The sequence below is a fragment of the Lissotriton vulgaris genome, chromosome 9 (assembly GCF_964263255.1).
Source record: "Lissotriton vulgaris chromosome 9, aLisVul1.2, whole genome shotgun sequence".
NCBI classification, from domain to species: Eukaryota; Metazoa; Chordata; class Amphibia; order Caudata; family Salamandridae; genus Lissotriton; species Lissotriton vulgaris.
In genome coordinates this window covers 1020050869-1020067128 of record NC_141697.1, presented here as the reverse complement: position 1 = coordinate 1020067128, position 16260 = coordinate 1020050869, and positions in this window count along the sequence as shown.

Here is a 16260-nt window from a genome sequence, read left to right as displayed (position 1 = left end):
ATTGGCTGAAATTTTCAGGAAAATGGAACATTTTGTTTCTGAGCAGCCCCTGCCAATTTGGGGGGGTTTCATCAAGGGGGGGCCGAGAAAAAAGGGGGGTCCCAAAACCCGTTTTTCCCATGTTAATTTCCATAGGGCGGTTGGCCTCACTTTTAGCTCGAACGGCTGAATGGATTTGCACGAAACTTGGCAAAATTGTAGGGACTGTTAGCCCGATGTGCCTTTGCTAGGTCTCAATATATGTGCTCCAGTGGATTTTGAGTAATTTAGGTTCAAAAAAAGATATATATCTGGGCGGAGCCTAACCACACATCTGATCTGATTGGCTGTCAGCACTTCATCCAAGAAGTGTTGGCAGCCATCTTGGGACCAATATACATGATAGCACCTCATTAAAAAGCATTGTAGTTAATAGAGGGTTTTAGGACTTTAGTTACATTATAAATCATTTGTTGATGGTACCATACTCGTTTTAGGAATTGTGGTGGGTTCTAAGGTGATTTCACCATGTGAAAAAACCTTCTGCTGTGATATCATGAATATTGTTTGAAAGAAAACTAATATCTCATGATTTTCCCACAGTGGTTTGGAAGGGGATCTATAAGCTAAACTGAAAGCATATTTTCTGTAAATTCACATTATCTTTCTCAGTCATGTGAAAATGAAGTCTGACATTCTCAGTAAAACATGTACATCCAACAAGGACAGAGACTGTCAGTTGATTCCTTTGTGTTCTACTGCAGCCTCCTAGAGTGTTCTAAAGAACAACTAGAGCGCTAACAGTCCTACTTATTACAAAGGTATGGCACACCTGAAGCCATCTTGATTGGAATAAAGTGGTAACTCTTAAAACATTTAATTTAAAAAGAAACAACATGAGGGGGTATATTTTGCCATAGAAAGTATGATTAGTGCTGCAGAATGAAAAATTAGGGCACATTTTGCGTGACTTCTCAAATCCTTTTCTATTTCATTAAAACATTCTGACATGCAGTCTCCCAAAATGGCCACCAGAGACAAAAGAGCCCAAATGTAGCCCAAATATCACCCAGATGTAGCCCAAGTATAGCCCAATGACAGAATGTCCCAGAGTGTTCTAAAGAACAACTAGAGCGCTAACAGTCCTACTTATTACAAAGGTATAGCACACCTGGAGCCATCGTGATGGGAATAAAGTGGTAACTCTTAAAACATTTAATTTAAAAAGGAACAAAATGAGGGGGTATATTATGCAATAGAAGGTATTATTAGTGCTGCAGAAAGAAAAATTAGGGCACATTTTGAGTGACTTTTCAAATCCTCTTCTATTTCATTAAAAAATTCTGACATGCAGTCTCCCAAAATGGCCACCAGAGACAAAAGAGCCCAAATGTAGCCCAAATATCACCCAGATGTAGCCCAAGTATAGCCCAATGACAGAATGTCCCAGAGTGTTCTAAAGAACAACTAGAGCGCTAACAGTCCTACTTATTACAAAGGTATGGCACACCTGAAGCCATCTTGATTGGAATAAAGTGGTAACTCTTAAAACATTTAATTTAAAAAGGAACAAAATGAGGGGGTATATTTTGCCATATGAATTATGATTAGTGCTGCAGAAAGAAAAATTAGGGCACATTTTGAGTGACTTCTCAAACCCTCTTCAATTTCATTAAAAAATTCTGACATACAGTCTCCCAAGATGGCCACCAGAGACAAAAGAGCCTAAATGTAGCCCAAATATCACCCAGATGTACCCCAAGTATAGCCCAATGACAGAATGTCCCAGAGTGTTCTAAAGAACAACTAGAGCGCTAACAGTCTTACTTATGACAAAAGTATGGCACACCAGAAGCCATCTTGATTGGAATGAAGTGGTAAGTCTGAAAACATGAGGGGGTTAATTTTGCCATAGAAAGTATGATTAGTGCTTCAGAAAGAAAAATTAGGGATCATTTTGAGTGACTTCTCAAATCCTCTTCTATTTCATTAAAAAAATTCTGACATGCAGACTGAAACATGCACTTTGAATACCAGCAGCAGACGTCCCTGGTGAGCAGTAGCTTTACTACAGTGATCTAATGTGCAACTAGAGTGCTAACATTCAGAATTTATGGCAAATGTGTGACACATCTGAATGCCTTCTTGATGGAACCAAAGTAAACAAGCATTGAAAATGCAATAGATCTCGCCCTCGTTTAAGTTAAAGCCATTCTGTTTGTAATGAGGTGGCTTTTTAGCTTTGCTTTTATTAGTGTTTTTTCAACTTTCATGTAAATAACATGCATCTGTATGCATATAAGTATATGTATGCATGCATTTATGTTTGTATTTATATAGATATACAGATGATATATGTTTATATATGTATGTATATATATATATTCACTGAAAAAACCATAGGTTATAGACCATATATAGTTAGGAATTAGCATTTACAAAACCTTGAAAATTCACTGAAAAAACCATAGGTTATAGACCATATATAGTTAGGAATTAGCATTTACAAAACCTTGAAAATTCACTGAAAAAACCATAGGTTATAGACCATATATAGTTAGGAATTCGCATTTACAAAACCTTATTTTACTCACACAAAACCATTGAAATTCCATATATAGTTAGTTGCACTAACTATATATCGCGCACCCGCAATCCACTGCTGATGATGTCACATATTACATCATTCATGACATGGTCAGTGACATCACTGATGACATCTCAAATGACATCGCTGATGACATCACTGATGACAACATCCAGTGACTGTATGTTTCTGTAAAGTTAAAATATGTCTTACATATTGAAGAATGAGTGGATGTATAAGTGTCTGGATGAAGGATTTAGTAGGTGCATGACTGACTGTATGAGTGAGTGATTAAATGTGTCTCACTGAGTGCATGGGTTAGTGACTAAACTGTCTTAATTTGTGCATCATTATGTCTGTTGTTCTGTAAACTGTTGCATGTGTTGATAAGTAGCTATATGAGTAACTATATGGGTTATTGATTGGTTGCCCAAGTATTTGTATGGGAGACTGAGTGTGTGTGTGTGGGTGGCTGGGAGGTGTATGACTCTGTGCATAGATGTGTGAGCAGTTGATTCACTAGATGTATGGTTTCAAAAGTGCATGTGGAAACAGCTGTATGGGCGGTTGACTGTGTGCATGAGTGTATTGGTGAGTGAATGGATATCTCAGTGCTACATGTTAAAGTAAGTACATATGTAAAACACAGTACATGTGAGAGTTGACATATATAAATAACTGTGCATAAGAGCCAGTGAATGTGTGAGTGGCTGTATGGATCATTGTGAACTTGTATCAGGGATTGTATAAGAGAGTAAATATGCGTTAGTATATGTTTGAATAAGTAAAGTTTGTATAACTGTATAGTTGAGGAAATGGAGGTGTGATTGATTCTTTGCATGACTGACTAGGTGTGTGAGTAACTCCATGGATGAGTGACAGTCTGTGAGTGTCTGTTTACACTGATTGTATCTAAGGTTATATTAGAGTCTGAAGAGGTTCATTGTATTATCACATGAATGATATCATCAGTGATGTGATCAGTAATGTCAAATGAGATGTCATCAGTGATGTCATCAGTGATGTCATTTGAGATGTCATCAGTGATGTCATTTGAGATGTCATCAGTGATGTCATCAGTGATGTCACTGACCATGTCATGAATGATGTAATATGTGACATCATCAGCAGTGGATTGCGGGTGCGCGATATATAGTTAGTGCAACTAACTATATATGGAATTTCAATGGTTTTGTGTGAGTAAAATAAGGTTTTGTAAATGCGAATTCCTAACTATATATGGTCTATAACCTATGGTTTTTTCAGTGAATATATATATATATATATTAATATTAATAGTAATAAAGCTGTCAGATAAGGGCAGGAAAATTGTTCTCCAGGACAGCATTTCATATGAAATGGAAGCCTTGAGACAATTGAATGATCATACATGTTATGGAAAAATCTCTACTAAAGAATATCATCAAAGCATTCTTGAGTTTCATGGAATGACTGATTTTTAGAAAAACAAGGGGATTCTGAGTCAAGATGAGTATGATATCATAAAAGTAGATCACCCAGTTACTCCGACCTTCCATCATATCTCTAAGTTGCATAAAAACAACGAAAGACCCCCTTGAGACCAATTGTCTCTTCCAGGGGTAGTCTCTTGGAGAATACTTCTATTTTGATGAATACTGTTCTCTGCCCTTTTGTCTTTGATCTAGTATCGTATGTCAAATATAGTACGGATTTTATCAAGTTGATTGCGATCACCAGCTGGGAAGATTCCTTCTTGCTAGTTACTTTAGACATCACCAGTCTGTATACGTGTATTAATCATGGTCATGGAGAAGCGGTCATTAAAAACTTTCTAAAAACTAGACCACTCAAATATACAGAACATAACCAAATGATTCTACAATTTTTATCATTCTGTTTGAATAACAACATTTTCGACTTTGGGGAACAAATGTACATCCAGAGGCAGGGTACTGCGATGGGCACATGCTTCACCCCAGCTATGCAATTTATTTGTAGGCTGGTGGGAGAAGCACATGGCCTGGTCAGATGCCAATGAAGTCTGGGCACAGAAAATAGGAATTTGGACCCGCTTTATTGATGATATATTTTTCGTCTAGACAGGTAATAGATAAGAATTAGAGGAATATATCAATAATCTCAACAGTAATGATGTTAATCTTCATTTTTCTGGTACCATCAGCAAGCAAGAAGTGCCTTATCTAGATCTATTAGTTTACGTAGACAATGGCACGTTAAAAAACTAAACTGTTTCCCAAACATACAACGGGCAATGCGACTCTACATTTCACTAGTCAGCATCCACGATGTTTAGCGAATAGTGTTCCATATGGCAAGTGTCTTCGCTTAAAAAGAAATAATACTACAAAAGAAGACTATAAAATTGCTACAAAACAAGCTGTGGGCCGCTTTGAGCAAAGAGGGTATCCACAGCAAGTTCTACAGGCAGCTGTTGCCAGAGCGAAGAGCGTAGAAGAGAAGACCTTCTAAATAGGCCCCCAAAATAGAATAGTGACAATGTGACCAGACTCATTTTAACTTTTCCAACAGATCCAGGGCAGATTTGCCAGATCTTAAAAAATCATTGGAAGATACTCCAGGCAGATGTGGTTATTGGCCAACAGATAACTTAACATCCTAGCATAACATATACGAAAAATATTTCCCTGAAGGATATGCTAGTGCATAGTCATTTCACTAAAAGGAAGTTAATTTGCATGAGGTAAATGGCTTTTACCCATGCTTAAAATGCAAAGTGTGTAAGATTAGCGCAACAGTGAAAAACTATAATGTTCCTGGTAGCAATCAAGCCAAAGTTGTCACCAAACTATTGAATTGTAATCCAGACTTCAAGGTTTATTGTCTGATGTGTCCATGCAATCTACGTTATGTGGGAAGCACAATACAGCAGACCAAAAAGAGGATTTTAAAGCACATGCGTGCTATAACCAAGAAGGATAGTAGTTATCCTGTGGTGAGGCATTTTGCTGAAATGCATGAAAGCAACAGCAATTTATTGAAATTCTTCTGTCTAGATCGAGTTCCACCATTTAGGAGTGGGGGTGTTCGGATAAGAACTCTCAGATAGTAAGAATCTAAATTATAATAGAACTCTGCACCCTTGTCACTGCTGGTTTAAACTGTGAAGAAGAAATGTGGGTACACGTTGGCTAGATATGTCGAGAAAAAGGAAAAATATTCCGTACATATGAAAAAAAAATAATGAAAGTAAAAAATTATTAAAATGGGAATAAAATGAAAAAATGAAAAAAATGGAACAATGAAATAATGAATATATGATGAAATAGAAAAGTAAAAATTAATAGTCGTGTCTTTTGTTTGGTATAGTGATAAAGGAATTAATTATTCTTAATAATATCTCCTACAGCAATTGATATTTGGTGGGCTAAGAAGGATAATCAGTTAAGATTAGTGCCACCAATCTGTGCATAAATGTGTTTCAATATATAGAGTTCAAATGAATGTAAAGCCTCTTCCTCATGAATTGATAATCTAAAGAAATATGATTGTTTTTAATTAGTGTCTAAATCCCACATATGAAATTGTTATATTTTATAAAATAAGTTGAAAGTTGTGATTGCCCATTCAGGGCGAGATAATAAAAAACAGGGTGATATAGTAGAAGGAAGTATGATTGACTATATAGAAATTTAAGACAAAATAGGTTTTTCTGTATGTTTGGCAATGTACAGACAGACAAACTATAATCCTCTTGCCCAGTCTAAAATGACTGCCATTAAATTCAATTTGCACTGAGTGTAATATGTCGAGCAGTCCGCTTTTTGTTTCAACTGACAAAAACAGTGAGAAGTGACATGAATTTAAACTGTGATGAACATTGTGAACATCGACATTGATAAAGGCCAGCATGGCCGAAGCGCGTTTGTGTGCCGATGGGAGCAGAATAAAATAATTTATTTATGAATCGCATGTGTGCCCCACGCTTTGTTATGTCCTTAGCGGTTGGAAAGAAAAAATATATATATATGTATATATACAAACCACTTCCGATTTCTTCATCAAGATCGGATACCGACACAGGGGTACCTTTGCCATTAAGTCTCTTAGTTTATTGAAAAACTTCGCTCTGATGCATTGCGGCACACCTGCCTTGTTCACACAGGCAGTCGCTTTAGACAAAATGCTTTTTAAAACAGAGTAATGCGATCACATGATCCAGTTTGCTATGGACACAGAAGACAGACATGCATTTACATGGGAAATAGTATGTTCTTTAAAACCATTATTTTTCATCATGTGTATTTACAAATTACTTCTGCCTCAATTAACTCATTGTGGCTGACAGTGAAATGACAATTTAAAACATATAAACATATAACGTGCCATGGAACCCACAAACTTATTGCCGTATTAATATATCTTTACATTTAAAAACATGCACCTTCAGATAAAATAATCTATGGTATCATCGCTTTATTTTTCTCATAGGAAATGCATACTATTTGAGTTCCATATACCAAATGTCTCCAAATGCCTATTTAAATTTCTCATTTCAACCTTGGCAATGTACTTGAACATATTTTTAAAGCATAAATACACAGATGAGAGATAAAAAATAATGAATCTTATTGTCCCATTCAAAAACCATACACTAAAGGGCTAGTGCGCTAAATAGTTTTTTTTCATTGGAGTCCAATTAAACCAAGTGATTTCAGCAATGTCAAGGAGTATATTCTTCTCCAAACCACCTTTGTTTCTGCCAATAAACCAAATACATCATTTTTAAATTTATATTAAAATGCGTTAAAATAAATGTCACCAATATAAAAAGAAAGAAAAAGTAGACAAACATATCTCTTGTTTGAATAAAGTGCAAATGCTTTACTGTTTCACTTATGTGCAAATTTCGCAATATAATAAATAAAGTGCAAGTGCTTCACAGTACTTGTTCACTTACTGTGCAAGTATCAAAAAAGGTGCTAAATGATTTACAGTACATATAAACACATTGTTCTGTTGTTCTAATGGTATTGTTCATTTATGAAATGTATTGTTATCGGCTACTGATTGATTGTGTATAAAAAACCTCCTGAATTGAACTCCAAATTGCTAAAATATGATTCATGTTTCTACAAGGCATTACGCCATCTTCCTTCCTCTGTTAGTTAAAAACAGCATTAAAAATGTAACTGCAATGAAAAACCTAGTTACATCAAATGGACCTACAAATCCTCCTCAACATTCAATCCATAAGGATTCTTACTATTGAACAAAAGTATCTTATTTGCCAAATGTGGTGTAATTCCGTTCAGCAGTTTCGTCTGTAACCATGTCTAAAGTTTCCTATGAGAAATTGATTTTTTCACCTCTATTTTTTGAATTTTTCAGGAACTACCAAACGGATTTACACCATTTAAAAAAAGGTCTGTTTCTGAACCAAGAGCTACCTTTTTGATAAACTTGGTGTAATTGCGTTCAGCAGTTCGGGCTGTAGTTGTGTCTAAAGTTTCCTATGGGAAATATTAATGGATAAACACGTTTTGGGACCCCCTTTTTTCTCGTCCCCTGCTTGGCAAATCACCCATGAAACTTTCAGGATAGAAGCTGACCAGAGCGGGCCATAGGTTTTCAAAAATTCACGAAGATTCGCCAACCGGCACCAAAGTTATTGGGAAAACCATTCCATTTATTATCATTCCATTTTTTTCTTTATATATTGGGAAAACAAAAACGAGTTTCCTATAGAAACTGGGTCCCAAATATAACTATCTACTGACATTATATATATATATATATATACATATATATATATATATATTACCTACTGGCGGTCGCCAGTAGGTATATATAGTTAGGATTTTTTCTCTATGGGATTTTTGAAAATTCTATGTCTAATAACTTTGGCGTTTGTGGACGGAATTGGCTGACATTTTCAGGAAAATGGAACATTTTGTTTCTGAGCAGCCCCTGCCAATTTGGGGGGGTTTCATCAAGGGGGGGCCGAGAAAAAAGGGGGGTCCCAAAACGCGTTTTTCCCATGTTAATTTCCATAGGGCGGTTGGCCTCACTTTTAGCTCGAACGGCTGAATGGATTTGCACGAAACTTGGCAAAATTGTAGGGACTGTTAGCCCGATGTGCCTTTGCTAGGTCTCAATATATGTGCTCCAGTGGATTTTGAGTAATTTAGGTTCAAAAAAAGATATATATCTGGGCGGAGCCTAACCACACATCTGATCTGATTGGCTGTCAGCACTTCATCCAAGAAGTGTTGGCAGCCATCTTGGGACCAATATACATGATAGCACCTCATTAAAAAGCATTGTAGTTAATAGAGGGTTTTAGGACTTTAGTTACATTATAAATCATTTGTTGATGGTACCATACTCGTTTTAGGAATTGTGGTGGGTTCTAAGGTGATTTCACCATGTGAAAAAACCTTCTGCTGTGATATCATGAATATTGTTTGAAAGAAAACTAATATCTCATGATTTTCCCACAGTGGTTTGGAAGGGGATCTATAAGCTAAACTGAAAGCATATTTTCTGTAAATTCACATTATCTTTCTCAGTCATGTGAAAATGAAGTCTGACATTCTCAGTAAAACATGTACATCCAACAAGGACAGAGACTGTCAGTTGATTCCTTTGTGTTCTACTGCAGCCTCCTAGAGTGTTCTAAAGAACAACTAGAGCGCTAACAGTCCTACTTATTACAAAGGTATGGCACACCTGAAGCCATCTTGATTGGAATAAAGTGGTAACTCTTAAAACATTTAATTTAAAAAGAAACAACATGAGGGGGTATATTTTGCCATAGAAAGTATGATTAGTGCTGCAGAATGAAAAATTAGGGCACATTTTGCGTGACTTCTCAAATCCTTTTCTATTTCATTAAAACATTCTGACATGCAGTCTCCCAAAATGGCCACCAGAGACAAAAGAGCCCAAATGTAGCCTAAATATCACCCAGATGTAGCCCAAGTATAGCCCAATGACAGAATGTCCCAGAGTGTTCTAAAGAACAACTAGAGCGCTAACAGTCCTACTTATTACAAAGGTATGGCACACCTGAAGCCATCTTGATTGGAATAAAGTGGTAACTCTTAAAACATTTAATTTAAAAAGAAACAACATGAGGGGGTATATTTTGCCATAGAAAGTATGATTAGTGCTACAGAATGAAAAATTAGGGCACATTTTGAGTGACTTCTCAAATCCTTTTCTATTTCATTAAAACATTCTGACATGCAGTCTCCCAAAATGGCCACCAGAGACAAAAGAGCCCAAATGTAGCCCAAATATCACCCAGATGTAGCCCAAGTATAGCCCAATGACAGAATGTCCCAGAGTGTTCTAAAGAACAACTAGAGCGCTAACAGTCCTACTTATTACAAAGGTATAGCACACCTGGAGCCATCGTGATGGGAATAAAGTGGTAACTCTTAAAACATTTAATTTAAAAAGGAACAAAATGAGGGGGTATATTATGCAATAGAAGGTATTATTAGTGCTGCAGAAAGAAAAATTAGGGCACATTTTGAGTGACTTTTCAAATCCTCTTCTATTTCATTAAAAAATTCTGACATGCAGTCTCCCAAAATGGCCACCAGAGACAAAAGAGCCCAAATGTAGCCCAAATATCACCCAGATGTAGCCCAAGTATAGCCCAATGACAGAATGTCCCAGAGTGTTCTAATGAACAACTAGAGCGCTAACAGTCCTACTTATTACAAAGGTATGGCACACCTGAAGCCATCTTGATTGGAATAAAGTGGTAACTCTTAAAACATTTAATTTAAAAAGGAACAAAATGAGGGGGTATATTTTGCCATATGAATTATGATTAGTGCTGCAGAAAGAAAAATTAGGGCACATTTTGAGTGACTTCTCAAACCCTCTTCAATTTCATTAAAAAATTCTGACATACAGTCTCCCAAGATGGCCACCAGAGACAAAAGAGCCTAAATGTAGCCCAAATATCACCCAGATGTACCCCAAGTATAGCCCAATGACAGAATGTCCCAGAGTGTTCTAAAGAACAACTAGAGCGCTAACAGTCTTACTTATGACAAAAGTATGGCACACCAGAAGCCATCTTGATTGGAATGAAGTGGTAAGTCTGAAAACACTCAATTTAAAAAGGAACAACATGAGGGGGTTAATTTTGCCATAGAAAGTATGATTAGTGCTTCAGAAAGAAAAATTAGGGATCATTTTGAGTGACTTCTCAAATCCTCTTCTATTTCATTAAAAAAATTCTGACATGCAGACTGAAACATGCACTTTGAATACCAGCAGCAGACGTCCCTGGTGAGCAGTAGCTTTACTACAGTGATCTAATGTGCAACTAGAGTGCTAACATTCAGAATTTATGGCAAATGTGTGACACATCTGAATGCCTTCTTGATGGAACCAAAGTAAACAAGCATTGAAAATGCAATAGATCTCGCCCTCGTTTAAGTTAAAGCCATTCTGTTTGTAATGAGGTGGCTTTTTAGCTTTGCTTTTATTAGTGTTTTTTCAACTTTCATGTAAATAACATGCATCTGTATGCATATAAGTATATGTATGCATGCATTTATGTTTGTATTTATATAGATATACAGATGATATATGTTTATATATGTATGTATATATATATATTCACTGAAAAAACCATAGGTTATAGACCATATATAGTTAGGAATTAGCATTTACAAAACCTTGAAAATTCACTGAAAAAACCATAGGTTATAGACCATATATAGTTAGGAATTAGCATTTACAAAACCTTGAAAATTCACTGAAAAAACCATAGGTTATAGACCATATATAGTTAGGAATTCAAATTTACAAAACCTTATTTTACTCACACAAAACCATTGAAATTCCATATATAGTTAGTTGCACTAACTATATATCGCGCACCCGCAATCCACTGCTGATGATGTCACATATTACATCATTCATGACATGGTCAGTGACATCACTGATGACATCTCAAATGACATCGCTGATGACATCACTGATGACAACATCCAGTGACTGTATGTTTCTGTAAAGTTAAAATATGTCTTACATATTGAAGAATGAGTGGATGTATAAGTGTCTGGATGAAGGATTTAGTAGGTGCATGACTGACTGTATGAGTGAGTGATTAAATGTGTCTCACTGAGTGCATGGGTTAGTGACTAAACTGTCTTAATTTGTGCATCATTATGTCTGTTGTTCTGTAAACTGTTGCATGTGTTGATAAGTAGCTATATGAGTAACTATATGGGTTATTGATTGGTTGCCCAAGTATTTGTATGGGAGACTGAGTGTGTGTGTGGGTGGCTGGGAGGTGTATGACTCTGTGCATAGATGTGTGAGCAGTTGATTCACTAGATGTATGGTTTCAAAAGTGCATGTGGAAACAGCTGTATGGGCGGTTGACTGTGTGCATGAGTGTATTGGTGAGTGAATGGATATCTCAGTGCTACATGTCAAAGTAAGTACATATGTAAAACACAGTACATGTGAGAGTTGACATATATAAATAACTGTGCATAAGAGCCAGTGAATGTGTGAGTGGCTGTATGGATCATTGTGAACTTGTATCAGGGATTGTATAAGAGAGTAAATATGCGTTAGTATATGTTTGAATAAGTAAAGTTTGTATAACTGTATAGTTGAGGAAATGGAGGTGTGATTGATTCTTTGCATGACTGACTAGGTGTGTGAGTAACTCCATGGATGAGTGACAGTCTGTGAGTGTCTGTTTACACTGATTGTATCTAAGGTTATATTAGAGTCTGAAGAGGTTCATTGTATTATCACATGAATGATATCATCAGTGATGTGATCAGTAATGTCAAATGAGATGTCATCAGTGATGTCATCAGTGATGTCATTTGAGATGTCATCAGTGATGTCATTTGAGATGTCATCAGTGATGTCATCAGTGATGTCACTGACCATGTCATGAATGATGTAATATGTGACATCATCAGCAGTGGATTGCGGGTGCGCGATATATAGTTAGTGCAACTAACTATATATGGAATTTCAATGGTTTTGTGTGAGTAAAATAAGGTTTTGTAAATGCGAATTCCTAACTATATATGGTCTATAACCTATGGTTTTTTCAGTGAATATATATATATATATATTAATATTAATAGTAATAAAGCTGTCAGATAAGGGCAGGAAAATTGTTCTCCAGGACAGCATTTCATATGAAATGGAAGCCTTGAGACAATTGAATGATCATACATGTTATGGAAAAATCTCTACTAAAGAATATCATCAAAGCATTCTTGAGTTTCATGGAATGACTGATTTTTAGAAAAATAAGGGGATTCTGAGTCAAGATGAGTATGATATCATAAAAGTAGATCACCCAGTTACTCCGACCTTCCATCATATCTCTAAGTTGCATAAAAACAACGAAAGACCCCCTGGAGACCAATTGTCTCTTCCAGGGGTAGTCTCTTGGAGAATACTTCTATTTTGATGAATACTGTTCTCTGCCCTTTTGTCTTTGATCTAGTATCGTATGTCAAATATAGTACGGATTTTATCAAGTTGATTGCGATCACCAGCTGGGAAGATTCCTTCTTGCTAGTTACTTTAGACATCACCAGTCTGTATACGTGTATTAATCATGGTCATGGAGAAGCGGTCATTAAAAACTTTCTAAAAACTAGACCACTCAAATATACAGAACATAACCAAATGATTCTACAATTTTTATCATTCTGTTTGAATAACAACATTTTCGACTTTGGGGAACAAATGTACATCCAGAGGCAGGGTACTGCGATGGGCACATGCTTCACCCCAGCTATGCAATTTATTTGTAGGCTGGTGGGAGAAGCACATGGCCTGGTCAGATGCCAATGAAGTCTGGGCACAGAAAATAGGAATTTGGACCCGCTTTATTGATGATATATTTTTCGTCTAGACAGGTAATAGATAAGAATTAGAGGAATATATCAATAATCTCAACAGTAATGATGTTAATCTTCATTTTTCTGGTACCATCAGCAAGCAAGAAGTGCCTTATCTAGATCTATTAGTTTACGTAGACAATGGCACGTTAAAAAACTAAACTGTTTCCCAAACATACAACGGGCAATGCGACTCTACATTTCACTAGTCAGCATCCACGATGTTTAGCGAATAGTGTTCCATATGGCAAGTGTCTTCGCTTAAAAAGAAATAATACTACAAAAGAAGACTATAAAATTGCTACAAAACAAGCTGTGGGCCGCTTTGAGCAAAGAGGGTATCCACAGCAAGTTCTACAGGCAGCTGTTGCCAGAGCGAAGAGCGTAGAAGAGAAGACCTTCTAAATAGGCCCCCAAAATAGAATAGTGACAATGTGACCAGACTCATTTTAACTTTTCCAACAGATCCAGGGCAGATTTGCCAGATCTTAAAAAATCATTGGAAGATACTCCAGGCAGATGTGGTTATTGGCCAACAGATAACTTAACATCCTAGCATAACATATACGAAAAATATTTCCCTGAAGGATATGCTAGTGCATAGTCATTTCACTAAAAGGAAGTTAATTTGCATGAGGTAAATGGCTTTTACCCATGCTTAAAATGCAAAGTGTGTAAGATTAGCGCAACAGTGAAAAACTATAATGTTCCTGGTAGCAATCAAGCCAAAGTTGTCACCAAACTATTGAATTGTAATCCAGACTTCAAGGTTTATTGTCTGATGTGTCCATGCAATCTACGTTATGTGGGAAGCACAATACAGCAGACCAAAAAGAGGATTTTAAAGCACATGCGTGCTATAACCAAGAAGGATAGTAGTTATCCTGTGGTGAGGCATTTTGCTGAAATGCATGAAAGCAACAGCAATTTATTGAAATTCTTCTGTCTAGATCGAGTTCCACCATTTAGGAGTGGGGGTGTTCGGATAAGAACTCTCAGATAGTAAGAATCTAAATTATAATAGAACTCTGCACCCTTGTCACTGCTGGTTTAAACTGTGAAGAAGAAATGTGGGTACACGTTGGCTAGATATGTCGAGAAAAAGGAAAAATATTCCGTACATATGAAAAAAAAATAATGAAAGTAAAAAATTATTAAAATGGGAATAAAATGAAAAAATGAAAAAAATGGAACAATGAAATAATGAATATATGATGAAATAGAAAAGTAAAAATTAATAGTCGTGTCTTTTGTTTGGTATAGTGATAAAGGAATTAATTATTCTTAATAATATCTCCTACAGCAATTGATATTTGGTGGGCTAAGAAGGATAATCAGTTAAGATTAGTGCCACCAATCTGTGCATAAATGTGTTTCAATATATAGAGTTCAAATGAATGTAAAGCCTCTTCCTCATGAATTGATAATCTAAAGAAATATGATTGTTTTTAATTAGTGTCTAAATCCCACATATGAAATTGTTATATTTTATAAAATAAGTTGAAAGTTGTGATTGCCCATTCAGGGCGAGATAATAAAAAACAGGGTGATATAGTAGAAGGAAGTATGATTGACTATATAGAAATTTAAGACAAAATAGGTTTTTCTGTATGTTTGGCAATGTACAGACAGACAAACTATAATCCTCTTGCCCAGTCTAAAATGACTGCCATTAAATTCAATTTGCACTGAGTGTAATATGTCGAGCAGTCCGCTTTTTGTTTCAACTGACAAAAACAGTGAGAAGTGACATGAATTTAAACTGTGATGAACATTGTGAACATCGACATTGATAAAGGCCAGCATGGCCGAAGCGCGTTTGTGTGCCGATGGGAGCAGAATAAAATAATTTATTTATGAATCGCATGTGTGCCCCACGCTTTGTTATGTCCTTAGCGGTTGGAAAGAAAAAATATATATATATGTATATATACAAACCACTTCCGATTTCTTCATCAAGATCGGATACCGACACAGGGGTACCTTTGCCATTAAGTCTCTTAGTTTATTGAAAAACTTCGCTCTGATGCATTGCGGCACACCTGCCTTGTTCACACAGGCAGTCGCTTTAGACAAAATGCTTTTTAAAACAGAGTAATGCGATCACATGATCCAGTTTGCTTTGGACACAGAAGACAGACATGCATTTACATGGGAAATAGTATGTTCTTTAAAACCATTATTTTTCATCATGTGTATTTACAAATTACTTCTGCCTCAATTAACTCATTGTGGCTGACAGTGAAATGACAATTTAAAACATATAAACATATAACGTGCCATGGAACCCACAAACTTATTGCCGTATTAATATATCTTTACATTTAAAAACATGCACCTTCAGATAAAATAATCTATGGTATCATCGCTTTATTTTTCTCATAGGAAATGCATACTATTTGAGTTCCATATACCAAATGTCTCCAAATGCCTATTTAAATTTCTCATTTCAACCTTGGCAATGTACTTGAACATATTTTTAAAGCATAAATACACAGATGAGAGATAAAAAATATTGAATCTTATTGTCCCATTCAAAAACCATACACTAAAGGGCTAGTGCGCTAAATAGTTTTTTTTCATTGGAGTCCAATTAAACCAAGTGATTTCAGCAATGTCAAGGAGTATATTCTTCTCCAAACCACCTTTGTTTCTGCCAATAAACCAAATACATCATTTTTAAATTTATATTAAAATGCGTTAAAATAAATGTCACCAATATAAAAAGAAAGAAAAAGTAGACAAACATATCTCTTGTTTGAATAAAGTGCAAATGCTTTACTGTTTCACTTATGTGCAAATTTCGCAATATAATAAATA